Source organism: Protopterus annectens, chromosome 9.part0 (assembly GCF_019279795.1).
Source record: "Protopterus annectens isolate FY-2018-M chromosome 9.part0, PAN1.0, whole genome shotgun sequence".
NCBI lineage: Eukaryota > Metazoa > Chordata > Ceratodontiformes > Protopteridae > Protopterus > Protopterus annectens.
Window position 1 is genome coordinate 162413590 of NC_056743.1, and position 25015 is coordinate 162438604.

Sequence of the window (25015 nt, forward strand, 5' to 3'; positions counted from 1 at the left end):
ACACCCTAAATTGGCTGTAGGTACGAGTGTATGCGCAAGTGAGTGGTACGGATGAACTACCATGGCAGGGCTAACCACCCTGTAGTGTAAACCTTGGCTAGAGATGATTGTTGAAGTGACACCCCAACCCCATGTGCAAAATGGGAAAAAGGAGTTGAGGATGGATGGCTGGATGGATTTAATTAAACATTTTTGGCCTGACTTATATAAATAAACTAAATAGAAACAAGGAAGAAAGTGTTAAGTTCTTGAGGGTACTCAAATATGATAACAAAGAACTTAAACAACAGTCAATCACAGGGCTGAGAATAAAGTCAGAATGGCCTCTGATAGTAAAAAGTAATTGTAAAGCCTTCTTAAACTAATCTGAAAAGTTAAGAAACAGCACCCAGTTTTCAGAACTGATCCACAGTGGTACCAATTCTGATCCCAAAGAACTAGCTGGTATTTTAACTGACAAATTTAGTCTGAACTTCACCTCACACACCATCATAACTGCCTCCCTGATTCCTCAGTCCCTGACCCCACAATAGAACAAGACCTAGAACCCTATCTAAAACAAAGAAGACCACATCTGTGGGCCGTAATAACACAACAGGAGATATAGTAATTGGCTCCAAGTGTGGCCTATAGAAACCTTTATTAAACCTCTTTAACATTAGTCTTGCAATGGTCTACATCCCAGAAACCTGGGGAACAGCCATCATACTGCCCCTCTGTAAGGGAGTCGCAACCCCCAACCCTGGTAGTTATAGACCCATTGGTCTTACCAACCTTGTTTTTAAAGCCATGGAACATTGTATTTCTGATCTAATAAATGTAGAATAACTCTAGACATTTTAATTCTTTTAGCATTGGATCCACATCATTTGTGTCTTTTTTAAAGGTAGATCATGTGTCCTTCAATTTCCAAACTTCTTTGAAAAGTTAACTCATGTAGTTGATGGTGGTTATGCAATGCAAGCAGCATTCGTAGACCTGGCCAGGGCACTGGCATTTGATATAGTCATCCATGCAAGTATTGCTAACAGACTAGTGAACTTGAATATCAGTACATATGTAGAAAGGTGGATAGGGAATTGGTTGTTGGACAGAACATATGATCTGAAGTAGGAGATTCATTTGTCTGCAACCTGTGGGTTATGGATCCGATATCGGATCCGAACCGGCATGGTTTTACCAGCTATGGATCCGAGCTCCTAGCTCCTCCCCTCAGCCATAATGCCCTGCTCTCCCTACATGACCCCAGATCTAGTTTGCTGCGCTGGTAACCAGGTCTTGGATTCTGAGCTCTTCAGCTAAGCGATTTTTGTATTCAAAGGCAGCGTTATATTTAATAGTTATTGTGTTTTTTGAGTGATTGTATTAGGTTCCCTTTCATAATTTGTTAGTTTTAGCTTAAAATTTTTAATTTTAAGAACTTTTAGTTTACCCTCCCCTCGCTGGTCGCAGTTTCTGTGTGAGTGTATTGTGTGGGGCCTTGTGTGTGTGTACTAATTTAGTACCAGTTTCTCTGTCTTTTGGTTTTTTTTTCAAAAAAAAAAAAAAAAAAAAAAGACTTTATCATGCCAGAAGCCCCTAAGGCAATTTTCTCCAAGTGCTCCGAGTGTGGCCATAAGCTATCCCCTGCTGATGGCCGTGACTTTTCGATGCCTTGGGGTTGAACACCTCACTTCTGGATGTTCCATTTGTGCAGGGTTCAACCCCAGGGCATTGAAGGAGCGGAGGTCGAAGCTGGTCCTGGCGGGACTTCTGCCCCCGGACTCGGCTTCGGCTCCCGCTCCTGTGGTGGGAACCGTGGCTTCGGTTCCCTCCTCGCCTACTCTCCCTCCTCCACCTGGGACTCAATCTCCCGCTGCTAGGTTGGAGGAGAGAGAGGCAAGAAAAAAGGACCGGAGGGAGAAGCACCACAAGCGGCGGGCTGAGACCTCCGTTTCGGCCCCGCCAGCTAAGCAGGCTTCTCCTCCGGCCTCCTTGGCTACTGGCTCTTCCCCCCCTCAGCTCTGGTCTCCGGTCTGCTTTTCACCGGGGCCTGAGGAGGAGGAGACCCGATCTCCGTCGAGGCTATCGAGGAGGCACTCAAGGCCTACCTCGGTAGCCTCGTCGAGATCCACGTATAGCCTTTCTGACGCCGATCTGGACCGGATGATGAGAAGGTTCATCCAGGCCCAGATGCAGATGGGAGTGCTCCTGTCTCCCCCCCCCCTCTGGGGGGGAGCTCGACCCCATTTTTCAAGCCTATAGCTCCTTCTCCGACCCGCTACCCGGGTTCGGAGCGTTCAGAGCCGGGCAGCTTCGGAGCCGGCGGTGAGTCGGCGCCGATAGTACTAGGTACTTCGGATCCGACCTTGCCCCTCGAGTGTTTCGAATCCGACCTCTCGGAGCCTTGCTCCGAGCTTCGGATCCGGGGGATTCAGTGTGCCTTCGGCGCCGTCTGTGTCGGAGCGCACTGGTCCCTCGGATCCGAGTGTCTCGGGGCCGGCTCCGATCCACTCTTCGAATCCGAGGGGGAGCTGACTTTCAGATCCTTTGGTCGAGGCTGGCTCCCCCTCGGCTTTTGATGTAGTGGAGAGGGCTCTGTTGAGGGCTTCTGGACCCCCGGCACTTGCTTCGGCTCCGTCCCGCGCTCCATCTGCACTGGGTCAGGCTTCCACCATCCGGCTACTGGGACAGCCCGCTTCAGTGCCCCAAGCTGTTCCTTTGGAGCAAGACACTGCTTGCGAGGGCTCCTCGGACAGCCCCCCCGAGGAGGCCCCTCGCAAGCATACGTGTAAGAGGAGGCACATAGACTCCCCCGAGTCTTTAACTGAAAACACGGATTTGGAGGAAGGGGAAGGCTCCCCAAGATCACCCCCCGAGGATGTCTCCTTTGGAGACATCATGGAAATGCTTTGCATAAGGGGGGTGGCCTGCCCCGAAGTCTTCCTCGGATGAGTCCGTGTTCTTGGAACCATTCAAAGCGGGCCCGTCTACTTCTTGGTTGTCCCCTCCTGCCGACCCCCTGGTGGACCTCATTACACCCGGGTGTGGAAGGAACCGGACACCGTGGAGCCAATCCCCAAAAGGCCAGACCGAATCCTTAGCCCCCCTGCAGACCGTGCCCACTGGAGTAAGGGGCCCCCTGTAGATGCCATGTTGACGGCAGCAGCCACCAAGAGGGAACTCGCTCAGGAGAGTCCCTCAGTCCACCCTCCGAGCAAGGAGTCTCGGATGATGGACCGCTTGGGGAAGCGAATGTTTAGTTCTGCGACCTTCTCAGTGAGGGCGCTCAACTCCTTGGCACATGTGATCAGGATGCAGCGCGATCTTATTAAAGAATACACTGCATCCCCCCCTGAGTCCATGTCGGAAGAGGACAAACTCTTGCACTCCACCTGTATGGCCACTCTTCGATCCGTGATGAACACCTCTATGCGGTTGCTGTCCCATGCTACTGAGGGAGCCGCTAGAGCTGCAGGAGTAGGCCTAGTCACGAGACGCCAGGCCTGGCTCCGCCACTGCGATTTCACGGAGCCCTTCAAGGCGTCCTTCGCGAACGCCCCCTTCGATGGTTCTGCCCTTTTTGGCAAGACGGTTCGCGACACCTTGACCCAGAGCGAAAAGGACGGGAAGACGCTGTCTGCCGTCGGAATCCGCTTCTCTGTGCCCCAGAGGTTCTACTCTAGGAACCAAAAGGGCCAGAAGAAGATGTGGTTCCGGAAGTCGCAGCAATCCCAACCTGCTCCGGACAACCAGTCCTTCCGTGGCAGAGGAGGACAGGGAGGACGCCGCCCCAGGGGCAGAGGGGCTCCAAGGAACTTCGGGTCCAGAGAACCTTTCTCTGAACGACCCGCACAGCAGCCCTGAAGGGTTGCCCGACTGTTCCACTCTGGAGGCAGTCGGGGGACGTTTTTCGGAGCACCTAAGCGGCATGGGAGTCCATAACATCAGACCGCGGGGTCCTCAAGCATTATATCCAGAGGATACAAGATTCCTTTTCATCACTTTCCAAAATTAAAATCCCTCCCCGACGTTCCACCTGGTCAGTGGGAGGCCGCTTCGGCAGAAATTGGCAATCTGCTGGGGAAAAGAGCCATCCAGCCCGTCCCTCCAGACCAGATTGGATCAGGGTTCTACTCCAGGTTCTTTTTAGTGCCAAAGAAGACGGGGGACCTAAGACCAGTTCTAGACCTGTCCCTGTTAAACCTGGCAGTTCCCAAAGAGAAGTTCCGGATGGTCACCCTGCAATCTATCCTTCCCCTTCTGGGAAAGAATCAGTGGATGAGCTCTATAGACCTCAAGGATGCGTACTACCACATACTAATGGACAGACGTTCCAGGAGGTTTCTTCGCTTCCGGCTGGGAGCCAGTCACTACCAGTTCAGGGTCCTTCCCTTTGGTCTCACCACAGCCCCCAGGGTATTCACCAAAGTATTAGCAGTGGTTGCGGCCCACCTGAGGCTTCAGGGGGTGCAGGTCTTCCCATACCTGGACGATTGGCTCCTTACCGCCCCAACAAGGCATCTACTATCATTGGCGCGAGACTCCTTTCTTTAGCTAGCTCCCCGCTTGGGCATCACGATAAATGTAGCAAAATCCAACCTGGCCCCCACTCAGTTGATAGATTTTATAGGTGCCAGGTTAGACACGAGGGAGTTAAGAGCCTTCCTCACAACCGACAGAGTTCAGAGTTTGCGACTCCAGGTGGGGGCCATCCTCCACTCCAGCTCTGTTCCGGCGGAATTGGTCCTGAGGGCTCTAGGGTCCATGGCGGCAGCAATATCTCTTCTTCCTCTCGCCAGATTCAACATGCGGGTCCTTCAGTGGACACTTCAAGTTCAGTGGTCTTACCTTGCTCTACCTCTGCATCATCCCATTGCGATCAGCAAAGCTTGCAAGCGGTCCCTCTTGTGGTGGCTCCACTCACAGGATCTCCACGGAGGCCGCCCTTTTTGTGCTTCTCCCCCTCCCGCCATGGTGACCACGGATGCCTCCCGCCTCGGGTGGGGGGGGGGCATTTTGCAGGCAGGATAGTCCAAGGCACGTGGAACGACTCAGAGACCTCCCTGCATATCAATGTTCTAGAGATGAGAGCAGTGCTCTTGGCGTTGCAAGCACTTCAGGCCTTTCTTCCCCTGGGAACAATTGCGATTCAGTCAGACAACATGTCGGTGGTCTGGTACATCAACAAACAGGGGGGAACCAGGTCTTATCCCTTATGTCGAGAAGCCATGAGAGTGTGGGAATGGGCGATCTCCACCAACCGCTTTCTCATCGCAACGCATATTCCGGGTTGGTCCAACATCCTGGCGGACAAACTCTGTCGCACCATTCTCTCCCCGTACGAGTGGTCTCTCAATGCTCAAGTAGCGAAACATATCTTCGCACGGTGGGGAACTCCTTGTTGCGATCTTTTTGCGTCTCTCTTAAACACCAAGTGCGACAGTTTTTTCGCTCTAATCCCTCCTCCAGGGGATTCCCCGAGAGACGCTGTGGTGCATGCTTGGCCTCCCAGTCTTCTTTATGCTTACCCCCCTTTGCCTCTGATGCTCCAAGTTCTTCAGAAAGCCTCTTGGTTGGGGTGCAGAATGATCCTCATTGCCCCATTCTGGCCTCGGCAGATCTGGTTCCCTTTCCTAAGGTCTCACTCGGTGAATTCACCTTGGATTCTAGATCCCATTCCGGATCTGATTTTGCATCCATCGAACCTACCAACTCCGAACCTGGACAACCTGAAGCTAATGGCTTGGCTGCTCCAGTTCCACTCCTAATTAGGACTCCCGGTATCTCGTCTCCCGTTAAGGCCATCTTGGTAGCGGCTCATAAGCCATCTACCAGGAAAGTTTACCACAGTAAATGGAAACGGTTCTCCATTTGGGCGGAGCGGCAAGGTCTAGATCCCTTCACGGTTCCCCTTCCTCTGGTGCTAGACTTCCTGACCACTCTTTTTAATGATGGTGCCAGTAGTTCCATGGTCAAAGTGCAGCTAGCGGCCATTTCTCACTATCATGTTGGTCATGACTCTGGACCACTTATGTCAGCCAAATTGTGTAAAATCTTCCTTAAAGCCACCTTTCTCCTTAGGCCCCCTGTCAAGCAAGCGGTTCCTCCTTGGGATCTGTCCTTGGTTCTTCAGGCCTTGACCGCCCCCCATTCGAACCTGCGGCCACAGTAGATCTTAAATTTTATCCCTTAAGACTGCTTTCTTAGTGGCCATTACTTTGGCCAAAAGAGTTTCTGAACTTCAGGCCTTATCTTCTATGCCTCCTTACTTGGTCTTCCATCCGGACCGCATATACCTCAGGACCAATCCCTCCTTTCTTCCTAAGGTGGCCTCAGAAGCAAATATTAATCAGTCCATTAACCTCCCGGTTTTCTTTCCTAAATATCAAAACAAGGGTGAATACAAGCTGCATTCCTTGGATGTTCACAGGCAGCTTCGTTTTTATCTTAACAGGACAGCTGGTCATAGGCAATCCGACCAGTTATTAATTTCCTTTGCCAAATTCAATCTGGGTAAGCCAATTTCCAAAGTATCCTTGTCACGCTGGATTTTACAGTGTATTCTTCTAGCTTATCAAGCCTCTGGGAGGCCCGCACCGGAGGGAGTCCATGCCCATTCAACTCGGTCAGTTTCTACCTCAGCGGCCTTTAAGGCTAGGATTCCTCTGGATGACATTTGTTCAGCAGCCACTTGGGCTTCATCCCATACCTTTATTTCTCATTACAAGCTGGATATCACATCTAGAGGTAGAGCATCCTTTGGCTCCGCGGTGCTCCGGAATATCCTTCCATGACGGCCACCCAGGATTCAGGTAGCTGGGGACTCTGTCCCACAGGTTGCAGACAAATGAATCTCCTACTTCAGATTTAGAAGTTATGTACTTACCATAACGTTCCATCTGAGTAGGTGGATTCATTTGTCTGCAACCATCCCGCCCTCCTATCCCCCTGGCCTTGTCAGTTTCCTGCATATTATATGTTACCCCTTTCAGGGTATTTTGATTCAGGGCAAACTTGATCTGAGGTCATGTAGGGAGAGCAGGGCATTATGGGTGAGGGGAGGAGCTAGGAACTCGGATCCATAGCTGGTAAAACCATGCCGGTTCGGATCCGATATCGGATCCATAACCCACAGGTTGCAGACAAATGAATCCACCTACTCAGATGGAACGTTATGGTAAGTACATAACTTCTAATTAGTGTTGCAAGTGGCACCTTGTTAAGTTAAAATGTGACAAGTGGGATTCCGTAAGGCTCAGTGCTGTATTATCTTCTATTTGGCATTTGTTTCCCTGATTTACGAGACAACATCCAAGGTCTCTAGTAAAGAAGATTCCCTAACTGTAAACTAGGAGTTGTTGTTCAAACATCCATCAACAGCAGGTCCAGGTTGGGCTGGACTGTATAAACAGCTGTTACAAGGTCAGTAACCTCAAACTAAATGCCAAAAAAAGTAGTTTAGTCTACAGTATTGAAAAAATGAATTCTTATCATACTACATAAATGGCACACCCCTTAAGAATAACACCATCATTAGAAACCTAGACAGCCTTGCGGATGACTCCCTATCCTTTACTCGTATCTCCGGTGTAGTTAGAAAATCCTTCTGTCTGGCCCAACTAACCAAGGGTACTGCATCCAGAACCATAAAAATGCCCCAATTTTAGTATGCACTTATCAAAAGATATCACTCAGCTAAAGTGACCTCAGAGATTCCTTACCAAAAAAGTTACAGGTCTCAAATTCCTTAGCTGTCTAGACTGATAGGCCATCCCCTCTCCCTCTATTGTTTCCTATCCACAGTGATCTATATTTGGCCTTTCTGGCCCTGAAAGACCCCACACTCTTAGACTTCCTTTGTCTTTGTAAAACTAGTAGTTCCTCAAACACGTATAGCAGATCAGATCCCTTTGTCAGCAAATTAATAGGACATAGTTACATGATAGGTTCTTAACTCAGCATATTTTCCTTCTTTCTATGTCAAGCAAAGTAGTATCTTAGCTACATTCATAACTAACCTAGGCATTGGATGGGCATTTCTTAACAAATCTTCCTTGAGACAGGAGTTAACTCGATGTTGGGTGATCTGGATAGGCTCTTAATAATCTGACAACAGATCTCCTAGTATCTGCCTATGAACCTATCAGTCTAAATGAGGATTTCTTTAATGCCCCGTGAGCCTCTGATAAGGTTGAATAAAAATTCATCTGAAAATTAATATACAGTAGGTGATGGAGATGATGAAGCAGAGATTATGATTAACTAGAATGTGATCAAGGCATTCACGAATAGTAGGAATACCAGGAAAGGATGCCCTTTATCTGCACTATTGTTTGGGTTGTATTTCAATATTTTCAGGAAAATAGAGTGTGGATGGAAATAAGATCTAGGCAGCACAAATTAAATCATTTTTCAGATGACATTTTGGTACTGATCCTATACCCATGTACTTATAGATATATAGTAGGTTACTTTTTTATGTATTTGGGAGTTGCATTTGAATAGCAATAAGATGCCACTGATGACACAGAATTATACATACATTCTGCCAATTTAATGGCATCTTAATGAGAACTGTTACAGTAGCTAATGATTTAATTTACTTTCATTTGCTATCATTTCAACTGTTTTTTACCAACAGCACCTCCCAATCTTAGAAAGATGCCTGTTAAACCTACATCAACCATCTGTACATCATTGTAAGGGTCACTGTAATTGTAAATTGTAAGTAACATTTGGATTTACCCAGTTTCTGTTTCACTTTCCCACAGCCATTGTTTTCTCAGTTGCCCCTTTTCTGTACAGAGAATGACACTGACCTCATACCTGTTTTGATACTTACATAAGTAGTACAAGGTTCCATATAACAGACATTGATTTGTGCCCTGTTGATTTCTTCTCATCTCTTGAATACAGCTAACAGCTTGAAAGAAATACTTGCTGCATAGTAGTACGTGTACTATCAAAAAAGTGCAGTTGTGCTATCAGTTTAGTATAACTGAAGATGTTTGATTATAGTCACTGCTGCAGTCATCTTCAGGAATATCTACCACAGTTGGAGTCCTGTTACACTTGGCCAGACTTTCAAAGTCTTTTCCCTGCCTCTACACTGACTTTATGCTTCCTGCTTTGGATGTTTCTGTGTCGAGGTATGAAAGGGGGGCGTAAAATCAGCCATCTTTTGTTCTTTCTTGCACATGTATAAAATGCTCAGATGTGCAAAACAATTGGTCTGCCTTTTTTTTTTTTTTTTGAAGCACAGTATTTTCTTTTGGTAGGCCTTTCAAACCTGTAACTACTACGTCATGCAGGAACTCCCAGGTAAGATGTTAGGGAGAGGAAACAAGAGCCAAGGATAGAAACAGGTGGAAGGGAATAACTGGTGCTTCTCCGTAACCCCAAATGCCCACCATGAGGGAAAGATGGGTTGGAAACCAGGCTGCAGCAGTGACTACACTCAAACATCTATGGTTATGGTAAGGTGGAAATACAACTGTACTGTGTTCTTTGTCCACATCACTGCTGCAGTCACAACTTCAGCAATGATTCACTGAACTTTTCAGTTGCAGTCCCTTTGGTGGTTGGTATCCTTGTGGTGGAAGGCAACATACTTTTCAAGATTGCTGCAAATGTAACGTCCAGCCTGTAATGTTTGGAGAAGGTACGGATAAAGGGCCAAGTGGCTGCTTGCTTCCATGATGTCACTAGTAGGTACTCCTTCAGGAAGCTACTGTGGCAGCTATGCCTCTGGTGGAGTGTGGTTTTATATTGTCTGCTGGTAATTGCTTGTCATGGAAGTTATGCGAAAAAAATAATACAATGTGAGGTCTACTTGATGATGGTTTGCTTCAAAATTAGCAGTCTTTCTTTTTACTTGCAAAGCCCACAAAAAATGATGTGTTTTCCTATAATCTTTGGTCCTTGCTGGGTACTACCTCAATTATCTGTGCTCTTCCAGGGAACCAGTGTCTTTTCCTTTTGCTCTACAGCTTAGGAAGAACACTAATAGATGAATGGTCTGATTAAGGGCAACTTTTGAGATCACCTTTAGTGTAAAGGATGGGTTAGTGGGCAAGGTGACCTAGTCCACACAGAATAATAAAAAAGGGATCCTTGCACATTAGGATCTGCAGTTCTGAAGCCTTTCAGACAGAAGTGACTCTAACTGAAACAGATTTTATAAGAAAAACTTTATATGTGCTGAATTTGCTGGTTTTAAAGAGAGTAATTGTAATGTTTTGTAGTATAAAATTCAGGTCTACTTTAGTTCAGCAAACGATCAGATGATCGAACGCTGTTAGTTCGAACACAAATTGTTGAACTGGCAAAATAGGGAACGGCCGGAACAGTGAATTTTTTCCCAGGGAAAGAAATCGCTGGGACGGGCGTCCGGATTGTGCCGTTTCCTCCATTGTAGTGTGATCTCAGAGTTGGTATATTTTAGTAAGGGGGGTGTAGGGGGCAAAGCCCCCCACTTCAGTTAGTGTTTATTTATTTATTTTTGCGGGGAACAGCGATTTTTTTTTTCCCCTGGGGAAAAAATCGCTGTTCTGGTTGTTCACTGTTTTGAGTTTTCAAGATTTAGGGGTCGATATAACAATGTTCAATCTTCTGATCATTCGTTGTTATAATATAGACCCTAAAATTCAGGACCCAGGGTGGTATGATTGTTATCTTGATGCCTGAGATGCAGGACTTTTAAGAACTGCTGCACAGCCTACCTTGTAAACAGTTGTGGGTCTGTAGGTAGGCATGCTGCTGTTGCTGGTAGGTGGACCCTAAGTGAAATATATGCTTTGCCTGCCAGAAATAGCCTCATGAAGTACTGTAGGACATGTAATACCTTTGCTTCAGTAGCTATGAGGTCCCTTATTTGGCAGGACAGGGAGACTCTCTTTCACTTTGCTAGATATGAGTTCCTTGTGCTTGGTCTCCTAGTCATTCTCATTATATAGGCATGTCCTGAGACAGCTGCTGGCCAAAGGGTAGTAATGTTAAATCTTCCAAGTTGCCAGATTGGAGGTTTTAATTCCCAAGTATTTTAAGGTGCCCTTGTTCTGTTTCTGTAGTCCACTCACCTGCGCAGGACACTGGGTTTTCTCTGACCATCAGTCTGTGACTGAGATGACAGAATCAGTGCTAGGTGGGTCAAAGAGGATCTGTAAGTGTTACCCTTGGATCCTCCTCTTGAATTTTCTAAATGATTTGGGGGATTAAAGGTAGGGATGGAGGGGTATAAAGGAGCTTGTGTTACCATGAAATGATGAACAGATTCACTGCCCAAGCTTTATGGAGGTACTGGCACAAAAAACTTTTGATCTGAAAGTTCTCATGGGAGGCAAAAAGAACCATTTCTGACATCCTGCACTTCTGAGTCAGAGAAAGACCTGCTGGGAGCTGCCATCCATGTGGGTCGGTTGTGGTCCTACACAGATATCACCAGTATATTGCCCCCCCCCCCAAGAGGTGGTAAAATATGTTTAATTTGTGTATAAAACTAAAGGTATGGAAACTTGTATCTTGCTATCCTTATCCATAGGCAAGAACTTCCAGTTTCTCAGTTTTTGTATGATTTAGTCTCTTTCCACATATCCATAGCTGCCATACCAGAATCCTTTTTAATCCATACTCCTAAATACTTCATTTTATCATAACCTCATAAATATGGATATTGCTAAACCAATACATGTTTGGATATATATAGCCTTTGTTTTTGTCTTTATCAATTTTATATCCTGAAAAACTGGAACTGTCTTAGAATGCTCCATAACACTGTGGTGTCCTTTTCTTGTTCCATCAAGTACAAGATAATATCATCTGCAAATAAAGCCAGCCTTTCTTAATTAACTTGCCAATCATATCTTTGAATTTCTGAGTCCCTTATTTTATTTGCCAGTGGCTCTAAATGTGTAAATAACAAAGGGGAAAGAGACACCCATGTCTGGTTCCTCTGTTCAGACACAGTTATCTAAGAGGAACCATCCCACTATGATTTTTGCCACTGATCCCATATATCCTTATAATTAACTCTTTTATTGTATCAGGAACTGCAAATGTTTCTGTTGCCCTACTCATAAAATCCAAGATTACTCTCCTCTTGAATGCTTTCTCTGCATCAAAACCCACCAATGACAGCAGTATTTTCTTGCATTCTGCTTTCCTCTGGATCATCATTTTTCTGTTAATGTTGTCATATGTATGTCTCTCCTTTGCAAAACCACATTAGTCCCTATCTCTTGATTTTGGCATCACCCTTACCATTCTTTTAGCCATTATAGACATAAATGCTTTGGTGGTTAGCATTGTCGCCTCACAGCAAGAGGCTCTCCAGTTCGATTCTTGGCTGGAGCGCCTTCTGTGTGGAGTCTGCATATCCACCCCACAGTCGAGTGACGTTTAAAGACATGCAGGTAGGTGCGTGTGTGAATGGGTGTGCCTTCTTTGAAGGTTGGGCATCGGGCTGGCACCTCTGCACCATAAAAGTCCACTGCCAATCAGTAGTGAACCGGAGTTCCACTGGGGTGACCCCTAACCGGGAAAAGCTGAAAGAATTAGTTTTAGACATAAATGCTTTATAATCGTGGTATAAAATTGAAATGGGCCTATATGAAGCTGAATCAAATGGGTCTTTACTATCTTTGGGGTATTACAGCCACCACAGTTGTTTTTTTCCAGGTGCCGCCCTTCCTTTTAAAATACTGTTAAACAAAACCTTCCAGATTTTTATCACTTTCTTTACTCCTAGCTTCCAAACATCTACTGGAATACCATCTGTTCCTGGAGTCTTTCCTGTACATTGGATATACGTCTCCATTTTTATCTCATCTCTTCCTTTCCTGTTAATTGTCGAGCCTCATCTACCTCTAACCTTGGCATATTTAAGACTTCCATAAGTATTTCCATTCTTTTTCTTGATTTCCCACTTTTCTGCTTTGTAGAAATGGTCATAAATATTCTGAAATATCTCTATTATCTTTACAGGATCTCTGATTATTTTTCTTGTTATAGGTTATTTAAGTTTGGCAACAACCCTTTCTCCTTTCTGTTTCCTAAGTCATTGTGCCAGATGTTTTTTGTGCTCTGGAGGTATTAAAAAAAAACAGTTGCTTAAAAGCTATCTAAATAAACTTATGATTGCTATCCAGGTGCTCTACTACCCTTGCATAGGTGGTGAGGAGCAAGTGACTCATCTTTGCATCATTATCCTCCATTTTTATCTTGGTAATTATTGGTGCATGATCTGAAATAGTTATTGGATAAGTGTCAAAGTTCTCAATTATATGCATACATTCCCATGAAATATCATTTCTGGCCAGTCTAGCACAGTTATTGTACCTTGGAGAATAATATATAAATTCACTCCGAGTTCCTAGTACTGAATTCACGTCTTTTATACAAAGTGTTTTCATAAATTTCTTCAGGACTCCAGTCTTTTTTGTTATATTCTCCCTTCTAGGCCCTCCAAATACATCCTCATTGTTGCAAATCAAATTCCAGTCCCCACCTATAAGCAATATTTCCTGCTGAAAGCTGATTATTTGTCCCAATTTTTTTAAGCTTCATAACAGTTTTAGGTGGAATACAAATACATGCCAATCTCATCCCTTGCCAGTAGTCTATTGCTACCTCAAATTTGCTATTATTTTTTTTTCTTTGTCTAGCACTAGTGGAGATCCTCTAGCAATTAATAAGTACTCCCCGTTTCCTTTGTCCATGATCTGCAGAATATCCATCCTGAAATCCTTTCTTTATCAAATTCACATGCTCATTTCTTTCCAAATGTGTCTCCTGTGGCATTGCTATTTCTACTCTGTATTTCTTAACATAATTAAGTATTCTTTCCTTTTTGTCTATACCTGTGAGACCATTCACATGCCAAGATAATATGGAAAGTGTTGCCATTAGGGTAAGAAGGTATTATCCCTACCTACTATATATGGCAGTTTTTTTTAACATCAATTTCCAGCTTTTGTGATGCATGCACTCATCAGTGTTGGGCAGGTTAATCCTTTATACATTTTTTCTTATTAGTATTCTAATCTATGTCACATTTTACAAGATATTTTATTGAAATAAAATTCTCAAACAAAAAAAATCAAACATACCCCAAAACACCCCCATAATATGTTAAGTTAATACAGACACATATAACTAAGTACATCTTCAGATAATGAAGTTTAACCCTCCTAATAGAAACGTGTGTGAAAATAGAGGATAACAAGGCCCTAATTAACCTGAAATTGAGGTTATCCATGCTAAGACATGTTATTGCCTATGCATCTACTTTAATTGATTGTTCTTTTTTATTTTTATTCCCCCATATGTGAAAACAACTTGCATGCTTTGAGAAATCATCACCTTTCTTGAAGGAACCAGTGTCCTTTCTTTTATTGCCCCATTATCAGCTTATCTCCCTGAAAATGTAAGAGAAAAAAAATAAAAATGTAGTCCTGTGTTGCAGCCTGAAAGGCTAGCTGAAACATTCTTGCTAAAGGAAAACTTTTCATTATATTTACTTGTTTCTCCTTAAAATTTGTTATTAAATTAAGCTAAGGGTCTTAATCCAGGCATTCACTTATGCAAAAGTAAGAGAAAACATATAATCTCTGCATACATACATTATAATATGTGTACTTTTATACCCCATCCCCACCTCAACAATTGAAAAGTCCAGTATATTAACTTAAACATGCTTTTGTCCAGCTTTTCTTCTCTTTTTACACTACTTCTGGTTCCCTGGTACAGCAGAAAATCTCAGATTTCCCCTATGTGCTCTGTTCTCTAATAATGCTACTTTTTAAACATATTTTCTTAAGCAGTCTTGTACTCAGCCAGCCTTTTCTTTATTTTGACCTTTGGTTTTTGCAGTTGTATCAGCTCATCTGAATATCTGTTTAAAGCTTCTTCCATTTTTTCCAGTATCTTGTTATTTGTGTTGATATACTCCTTCAGTGTTTCATTTATTTTAATAGTTCCAAGCTCATTTGACTTTTTTCTTCTGGACTACTGGAAACCATGTCTTGCACCAAAGCTGAAGCTTGAATTACTTTTTGCTGAACAGCTGCAGGATTCTTCTGAGTCCTGTTTAGCATAGTATAGCTTCGTCATTGGAATTCATCCGAGTTCTCTTTAGCATACTCTAGTTCCATCTTTGGCTTAAGTATGTGCTTCTGCAACTCAGGATATGAGCCTGACTGTCTGGATCTCTTAAGAACAAAGTGGTTGAGGTATGGGCCTTCTTACTTTGCCTGTCTGACAGTCTGCTTCAGTTATGCTTTGGCAGGGTATTTCCTACATGGGAGAGTTTAGCCCCTTTGGTTGCCTGCAATGCTAGAGTAGCTGGGTCTGCCACTGAAGATTTGTAAAGAAAAGAATGGTACCCCAGAACCCTGTAAAATCTACCTGGTCTCTTAGGGACTGGAGGCTGTAAGTCTGGCTCTTGTGTGTTTGTTTCGAATAAGTCCAGCAGTGTAACCAGTACAGGAGGAATTGCTTTTGATCTATGTAGGCTGCCACTGAAAATGCTCCCTTATGAGGGCTAACGTATCCATAAAGGATAGGTCACCTGCTGGGGAGTCTGTGACTAATATATCCTCACTGTTGATATGGTAATGTAAGGAGAGGAAATAGCAGTGTCTGTTTCTCTAGTGTCTTAAGTTAGGATGAGTACATTTTGCTTGCTTTGTTTCTTAGGGCATTTTTCCGATGCATTTGGCTTGCCGATTCTGCCTGAAAAAGGGATCAGAAATGTTATGCTAATGAAAACAAGTCTGTTGATACTATCAGTGAGGTTGATGAGGTGCTTGAGGCCTTCTGGGTTCTGATTTTAGCCATTGTGCAGATGTGCCGCATTCAGAAGGGCATTCATCTCCATCCGCTGTTACAAGGGAAAGACCATTTTCTTCTTCCTTAATGAGGAAGTGTTTTTCTGCTGCCATTATCGAATAATCTGCTTCAGAGAGATCAACTGTAAGCTCACTCGGGGAGGATGTGCTTGAGTCATCTGACATGACAGCCTCTGAAGGAACTTTGTAAGCCATTGGTGACTGTTTAGACACCTGCCCTGAGAACTTTAGGTCTTACTCAGTGATTGACATCCCCAGTCTGAGACTTTAATTGGATGTCCACTCAGGCATGGAGTGAGACCTCTGTTTTGATACTTTGGAGTGGCCACTGTCAAATCCTGTAAATAAACAATGAATAAAGGCAGCTATTCAGATGGGCAAGTATGCCATCTTTTCTGGCGTTTTGTGTCTTGGGCCTGAAATCCATGCAGATGTTGCATAAGATGACATGCTTAGTTTGTTAAATACCTAACAATATAGAGAACACTTAACAATGTTTATGACCTCAACTCATTTGCATAAAGGCCGGGACAGATGCAAAGCCCATAATTCAGTGTGCAAAAATCTTGTAGGAATTTTCTTAAAAGTACAAGTAAACCTCCTAAAAGAGAAACAGAGGCATATTTGACATTTGCTGCACAATGTAAGATTTATATTTTGAAACAGCTTATATCATCATAAAATCACTGAGTATGAAAAACATAAAATATTGGTCAAATAAATGGATGGAGAACCAGAAAATTGATCGTGCTTTCTTTGGTAGCACATATACTAAAACTGCAACGATACAGAGAAGATTAGCAAGAACTCCTGCACAAGGATGACATACAAATTCATAAAGCGTTCCATATTTTTCACACTTTCCTTTAGACATACATTGCCAACAATAGTCTACTGATCCCTTGCAGTTCTTAATTGTTATAAAATGTCATAATGAAGTACGACATCCTCCAAACTGCTGAAATTTCAAACGCAAAGTAATAAATTCCCCCTCCTCATATTGAAGCTGCTGCTTGTGAGGCTTTTTAGCTAAATGCCTTCAGGTAACAGAAACACCATATACAGGAATGTATGTTTCTGGTGACAGGTAATGCATTCATTTGCAGAGAATGCCAACTGTGTGTGTTCCACATATTAGTCAGGATTATAATCAAACTGTTAAAACGTGCAATAGCATAGTACATTTTCTCCTCCTCTGATAGTGAACCTCGTACCTGAGAGGCCTTTCCTTTGCTAAATGCTGGTAAGTGACAAGGGCAGGGCATGAAGTTATATTGTGGGATAGAGAAAATTCTTTCCTTACCTAGTTATGCTAATTGTGTGTGCATTTTGTAAATAAATTAAAAACACAGTGTTGTTAGATTGCCTGACCAGTGTACTATCAATAAAGCAAAATGATGGCTTCCACCTATTCCTGTGCCAGATGCAGAGCAGGTAGACTGAATAACCCCAGAAAAGAGTAGCATCTGTTCTAAAATAATACACATAACAGGGAGAAGAAAGACGTGAATCAGCAGTGATGAAAGAAAATATCAGAAAAGCGATTTGCGGCATTCATTCCCGGGTTTAATTAGAATCGTCTGCAGACCATAGTTGTTCACTGCAATGAATACAGTCTGTTGAATACCTAACAATGCAGTGAAAACCTAATTGTAATGACATCAGCTCATTTGCATGACGGCAGGGCCAGATGCAGAACCCATAATTCAGTGTAAAAAAAGCTTGTCAGAATTTTGTTAAAAGTGCAAGTCGACCTCCTAAAAGAGAAACAGGGGTGTAGTTGATATTTGTTTCACAATGTAAGATTTATATTTTGAAACAGGTTAGTATCAGAAACTCACTACAAGTATGAAAGATGAAAGATATAGGTCATGTAAATAGATGGTGAACCAGTAAAAATAGTCTTGCTTGCTTTGACAGCACATATACCAAAATTGGAATGATACAGGCAAGATTAGCACGGCCCCTTCACAATGAGATATGCAAATTAATTTAGCATTCCATATTTTTCGCCTTTCCCATTGCACGTTCATTGCCAACAAGACAATCCTGATCCATTGCTTTTTTTAAATATTATAAAATGTGATAATGTAGTACGACTTCCTCCATACTGTTAAAATTTCAAAGACAAAGTAATAAATTCCCACATTTCATATGGAACAGCTGCTAGTGAGGTTTTTTAGCTAAATTACTTCAGGTAAGAGAAACACCATACTCAGTAAGGTATGTTTCTGCTGACAGATAGCGCATACATCTGCAAAGAATTCCAAATGTGCAAATTCCATATTTAGTCAGGATTATCATAGGACTAGAAAATGTGCAATAGCAAAGTAAATTTTCTCCTCTTCTGAGAGTAAACATTGTACCTTGGTGGCCTTTCCTTTGCTAAATGCTGGCAAGTCACAACGACAGGGCATGGAATTACATTGTGGGATAGAGACAATTATTTCATTACCTAGTAGTGCTAGTTGTGTGTTTGTTTTGGAAATAAATTAAAACCACAGTGTAGTTAGATTGCCTGACCGCTGTACTATCAATAAATCAAAAGGATGGCTTCCATCCATTCCTGTGCCAGATGCACGGCAAGTAGCCTGACCAACCCCAAAAAAGACTAGCAGCTGTTGTACAATAATACATGCCAAAGTAGGGAGAAAGATGTAAATTAGCAGTTATTTAAGAAAAGATAAACAAATCAGCTTGCACCATTCATTCCCTGGCTTTAACTAGAATCCTTTGCAGACGTTAGTTGTTCGCTGCACTGAATACTGTTTGTTAAACAGCTAACAATACAGAGAACACTTAAGAATGGTTATGACCTCAACTCATTTGCATAAAGGCCGGGACGAATGCAGAACCCATAATTCTGTGTAGAAAAAGCTTGTAGGAATTTTCTGAAAAGTACAAGTCAACCACCTAAAAAAGAAAGAGGTATATTTGGCATTTGCTGCACAATATCAGATTTATATTATGAAATGGCTTATCCACATAAAGTCACTACGTCTGAAAGACATGCGATATTGGTCAAACAAATAGATGGCAAAACAGAGAATTAATTGTGTTTGCTTTGGCAACACTTATACTAAAATTGGAACGATACAGAGAAGATTAGCATGGTCCCTGCGCAAGGATGACACGCAAATTCGTGAAGCGTTCCACATTTTTCACACTTTCCCTTAGACATTTATTGCCAACAATACTTTACTGATCCATTGCAGTTCTTAATTATTATAAAATGATGTAACGAACTACGACATCCTCCAAACTGCTAAAATTTTAAACGCAAAGTAATAAACTCCCTCTTCTCATATTGAAGCTGCTGCTTGTGAGACTTTTAGCCTAATGTCTTCAGTTAAGAGAAACCCCATGTACAGGAATGTATGTTTCTGGTGACAGGTGATGTATTCATTTGCAGAGAATGCCAACTATGTGTGTTCCACATTTTTAGTCAGGATTATAATCAAACTCTTAAACTTACAATAGCATAGTACATTTTCTCTTACTGATCATGGTACCTGAGAGGCCTTTCCCCCTGATAAATGCTAGTAAGTGACAAGGACAATGCATAAAGTTATATTCTGGGATAGAGAAAATTCTTTCCTTGCCTAGTAATGCTAGTTGTGTGTGCGTTTTTGTAAATAAATTGAAAACACAGTGTTGTTAGATAGCCTGACCAGTGTACTCTCAGTAAAGCAAAATGATGGATGTTAAGTTGTCTATCTCGCCTTCATTCTTGTTGGATGGGTTCGGAGCCGACCTCGGCTCCGACTCGGCCACTCTAAAAGCTCGAGAGTTGGTTCCACCGGCTCGAGGCTTCCCTTATATCCCACAATGCTAGGCGTGAGTTACCTCAGATCTCGTTTGCCGCTACAGCGATCGAGGTGTTTGGTTTCTACCGGCTTCTTGGTGAGTTATTGTAGAGTAATTTTTAGTCTACTTAAACCCCTTTAGTTTAATTCTTAACAGTTATTTCCCTTAGTTTAGTGGATTTTGTCCCTTTTTCTCTTCTTTTATCCCCTTTTCCACAAAGAACTTATAAGTTCTTCCCTCGGCCTTCGGGCCTTTTCCATCCCTAGTGGTGTGTGTGTGATTTTCTCAGGAATTTAAAACTTTGATAGTGAGTTTTAATTTTGAGTTAAACTTGTATAGGGTGTAATCAGTGTGTTTGACTGTGTGTGTGTGGTTACACTTCCTTCAATAATGTCTAAAGACTCAAAGGTCTCAGGCTTCAAGAAGTGTGACTCGTGCTGTCAGAAAATGTCTCTGACAGACGGTCACACTTCTTGTGTCTACTGCCTGGGACCTTTACCTGCAGGACTCTTGTGCTGTATGCCATGGCTTCAGCCCCAGAGTCCTGCAGGAAAGAAAAAATAAACTTATTTTGAGAGGTTTACTTAAGCCTGAGGGTTCCCTTACTGTTCCTTCGGGAAAACCCTCCAAGGCTTCTAGGTCCTCGGCTCCAGCTTCTGAGCCGAGGCCTAAGGCTTCGAAACCTCCGTCTACATCGGCTCCGGCTGGAGCCGATGAGTCTCAGACTGCAGTTTCTGTGGTTTTCTCGGCTCCGCTGGAGCCGAGGTATTGGAAATTCCTTTGTCGGTTCCGACTAGACCTTCGGAACCGACATCTAGAAAGAGGTCCAGGTCACCGTCCCTTGGCTCCGTTCATTCAGCTCCAGCATCTCCCTTGCTGTCTGAATGGAGCCATAGATCTCACTCCTCTAGGTCATCGAGGCTTTCGGACCATGACCTTCAGAGGGTAGTGAGTCAACTTCTTAAGTCCGAGGCACTGGCCCAAATGCTTCAGAGCCCGACTCATCAGTCGATGCCTGACCCTGTCCCTCATTATGTTCCTCCTCCGACTCCGTTGAGCTCGGAACCGAGACTGTGGTAGCGTCGGAGCCGATACAAATGTCTTCGGCTCCATCGTCGGCTCCGATTTCTTCCTTAGAAGAATCTCGGCGCCGGACTTCCCTCGTCGGCTCCGAGGGGGTGAGTGGCATCGGACCCTTGTCCGACCCCGCTCTCCCTCTCGGAGCTTCGGCGCTGGTGAGTTCGGCTCTGACATCGGCCTCAGAGCCATCACTGTCGGTGCCGAGGGAGGTTTTTAGCTTTTCGGAGCGGGGACCTCTGGCTCTGCCTGACAGGGGTGCGTTCGAGGTCATGCGGAGTGTGTTGGAACCTGGTTCAACTCCACAGTCGGCTCCGTCCCTCCCTCTTCGGTGCCTCAGGTCAAGTCGACTCACTCCCTCATCCCAGACCGCAGAGAGCCAGCTCCTCAGGAATCCCCTGTGGGGATCTCATCCTCTTCAGAGGCCTCTACTGAATTGGCAGAAGAGCCCCCTCGGAAGAGAAAGTGTAAGAGGAAACACATAGACTCACCTGAGTCCGTCACCTCTGACACAGATTTAGAGGATTCGAGGGTTCCCCGTTCCCCTTCTGAAGATGTCTCATTTGCAGACATTCTAGAAATCCTCAAGCAGAGGGGAAATTGGCCAGCCCTCAACCCTTCGGAGGATGAATCTGTGTACCTTGAGGCGTTTGGCTCTCGCCCTTCCACCTCCTGGGTGTCTCCCCCTTTTGACCCCCTCATGCAGGTGGTAGCAAAAAAGGCATGGACGGCTCCTGACTCAGTGGACCCCACTCCCAGGAGACCCTCAAAATTTGTCACGGCACCAGCGGATAAACAATTTCTGACCAAGGGAGTTTCTGTGGATGCTATGGTGGTTGCTGCTGCCACTAAGAAGGAACTAGCTGATCCTTCAGTGCCTGTCCATCCACCTAACAAGGAATCTAGGTCTATGGACAGGTACGGGAAGAGGATGTTCTCATCAGCGACCTTTGCAATGCGTTCGCTGAACTACCTATGCCATTTTACTCGTCTTCAAAGAGACTTGATCAAAGAAGCGAGTGACATGTTGAAGGATCCTACAGCTGCGGGTTTTCAGGACAAGATGAACACTCAGCTGGCTACCCTGAACTCCATAGCTAACTCCTCCATGCGCCTCCTTTCAGATGCGGCTGATGGAGCGAGCAGGGCCAAGAGGGACAGGTGTAGCCTTACGCAGGCATGCCTGGATGCGGCTATGCAACTTTGCGGACCCCTTTAAAACGTCTTTCACTAATTCCCCGTTTGATGGATCATCTCTTTTTGGTCCTCAAGTGAAAGAAACCTTGACTAGGTGCGAGACGGATGGCAAGACTCTTTCTGCCGTTGGAGTCCGTTTTTCTACTCCTTCTAGGCCTTACCCCAAAGGCCAGAAAAGTGGGAAAATGTGGTTCCGCAAGCAATCTCAAGGGAATTCGCCTGACGCACAGAGTCGGTTCCCCGCCAGAGGCAGAGGGGGGAACAACAAGGGTAGACGTCGCCCTAGAGGCAGGGGGGGTCCGCAGAACCAGGGCAATCGAGAAACTTTCTCCGATAAGCCTTTTCAGCATCCCTGAGGTGTTGCCCGACTGTCCACCTTCGAGGCAGTCGGGAAGATTGTCACTGTACCCAGAAGCTTCGCTTTACCTAACTCAAGACAAGTGCGTACAGTCCATCATTTCTGAAGCCTATTCCATTCCCTTCGCTTGCATTCCAAACCGATCAAAAAAATCCCTTCCAGATGTTCCACCCGCTCAAAGGGATCTTGCAGCTTTGGAAATTTCAAAGCTGCTTGCAAAAAGAGCAATTCAACCAGTTCCAGCAGACCAGCAAGGATCCGAATCTACTCCAGGTTCTTTTAGTTCCAAAAACAGGGGACTGGAGACCAATTTTGGATCTCAGTATCTTGAACAAGTCAGTCAAGAAAACACGATTTCGGATGGTCACGCTACAGTCCATCCTTCCCCTATTGGGAAGAAAAAACTGGATGTGCTCTATAGACCTTCAGGATGCGTACTATCATATAAAATGAACAGACGCTCCAGAAGATTTCTGTGCTTCAGGCTGGGAACCAGTCATTTTCAATTGAGAGCCCTGCCCTATGGACTCACCACTGCCCCGCGGGTGTTTACCAAATGCATGGCAGTGGTAGCCTCTCACCTGAGACGTCAGGGATTCCAGGTGTTTCCATATTTGGACGACTGGCTCCTCACAGCTCCCACCAAGCATCTTCTTCTAAGGGCCAGGGACTACACCTTCGTGATTTGTCAAAACTTAGGCATTTCAATAAATTGCGAAAAGTCTGTTTTGTCGCCTTGTCGTGTTATTACCTTCATAGGCGCAATTCTGGACACAGTCAACATGTCTGCGAGGTTAACAGATCAAAGAATAACAGACATACACAAACTGGTCTCGCTCCTCTTCAGCAGCAACAGAGTCAAAGCCAGGTTAGTTCTGAAAGTATTGGGGATTATGGCGACTGCCATACCTCTGCTTCCATTAGCCAGATTCCACATGAGAATCCTTCAATGGATGCTCTTCACACAATGGTCATACCAGCAACTTCCGATGTCCCACACCATTATGATTACGCAAACATGCAGGAATCATCTTCTGTGGTGGATGTCTTCCCCTCAGCTCTTCGTGGGAAGACCCTTTGTTCCTCCCCCTCCGGTTGCTACTCTGACAACGGACGCCTCCCTGATTGGGTGGGGGGGGCATTATCAGGGCAGAACTGTCCAGGGCACATGGCAACCAGACGAATGCCACTTGCACATAAATGTTCTAGAGATGAGAGCAGTGCTTTTAGCGTTGCAAGCCCTTCAAGACTCTCTTCCCTTGGGAACGATAGCAATCCAGACAGACAATATGTCTGTAGTGTGGTATATCAACAAACAAGGCGGAACCAGGTCCTACCCCCTGTGTCAAGAAGCACTCAGACTGTGGCAATGGGCGATTTCTTCTCAGCGGTTTCTGATAGCAACGCACATCCCCGGGAAGTCCAATCAAATCGGACAAGTTGAGCAGAGCTATCCTCATGCCTCACGAGTGGTCTCTGAAAGACTCTGTTGTGAGAGAAATTTTTCTCAAGTGGGGTCAGCCTTGCTGCGACCTTTTTGCTACTCCCCAAAACAGCAAGTGCAGAGATTTTTCACCCTATTCCTTTACCAGGCCAGCCCAGCAGAGATGCTCTAGTCCAAGTTTGGCCCCGGGACTTCTGTATGCATTTCCTCCCTTCCCACTTATCTCTCAAGTGATACAGAAAGCTATCGCTCAGAAGGCCTCGTTGATCCTCATTGCTCCTTACTGGCCTCGACAGGTTTGGTTCCCCTTTCTACATCACTTTCTGTCGGAGCGACCTTGGCATCTGGACCTAGTTCCAGATCTTTTGATCCATCAGTCGGGTCAGTTTCATCGCTCCCTTCCCTCTCTGAACCTCACTGCTTGGTTCCTCCAATTCCAACCTTAGCCAGGCTTCCTCAAATATCTCACTCTGTTCGAGATATTTTGATAGCGTCCCATAAATCTTCCACTCGAAAGATTTATTTGAGTAAGTGGAAACGCTTAGCCTATTGGGCTCAAGGAAGGGACATAGATCCTTTCACTGCCTCCATCCAAATGGTCCTTGACTTTCTAGCTGAACTCTTCCATGCAGGTTCATCTCCTTCTACTCTTAAAGTTCAATTGGCAGCTATTTCTAACTTTCATGTGGGCATTTCAGAGTCTGCCATAATGTCCCACAAACTTTGCAAAGCCTTTTTGAAGGGAGTTTTTCTACTCAGACCTCCTATAAGAAATCCTCCTCCTCCTTGGGACCTAAATTTAGTTCTTAGTTCTTTGATTCTTCCCCGATTCGAACCTGCAGCCTCCTGTTCTTTAAAATTGCTATCATGGAAGACACTCTTTCTGGTAGCTATTACTTCAGCTAGAAGAGTTTCAGAACTTCATGCACTCAGCTGTCGACCTCCTTATCTGTTGTTCCATAAGGACAGGGTATCTTCTGAACCAACCCGTCTTTTTACCTAAGATAGCCTCCGCGTCTAACCTAAATCAAAGCATTGACCTTCCTGTGTTTTTTCCAGAATATTCTAACAGGTCTGAACAAAAATTGCATTGGCTAGATGTTCATCGTCAGTTAAGGTACTATTTGGATAGAACCAAACAATTCAGAAAATCTGACCAGCTGTTTGTCTCTTATGCAGAAGGCAGAAAGGGACTTTCAGTTTCAAAGGTATCATTATCTAGATGGCTAACATCTCTGATTTCCCTTGTTTATGAAATTAGACACCAAAAGCTGCCTAACAAACCTAAAGCCCATTCTACCAGAG

The 25015-nt window shown here is 44.4% G+C and overlaps 1 protein-coding gene and 3 non-coding genes across 7 annotated transcripts in view; all 4 read left to right on the forward strand.

The window, feature by feature from the left end:
* DDB2 (damage specific DNA binding protein 2) overlaps positions 1-25015 on the forward strand; it is a 741911-nt gene that overhangs the window by 476575 nt on the left and 240321 nt on the right. The window lies entirely within an intron of this gene.
* Positions 16575-16682, forward strand: LOC122812492. The gene has a single exon (XR_006366478.1). It is a non-coding gene; the product is annotated as a U6 spliceosomal RNA (small nuclear RNA).
* LOC122812524 lies at positions 17736-17837 on the forward strand. The gene has a single exon (XR_006366505.1). It is a non-coding gene; the product is annotated as a U6 spliceosomal RNA (small nuclear RNA).
* On the forward strand, positions 18883-18989 carry LOC122812477. The gene has a single exon (XR_006366464.1). It is a non-coding gene; the product is annotated as a U6 spliceosomal RNA (small nuclear RNA).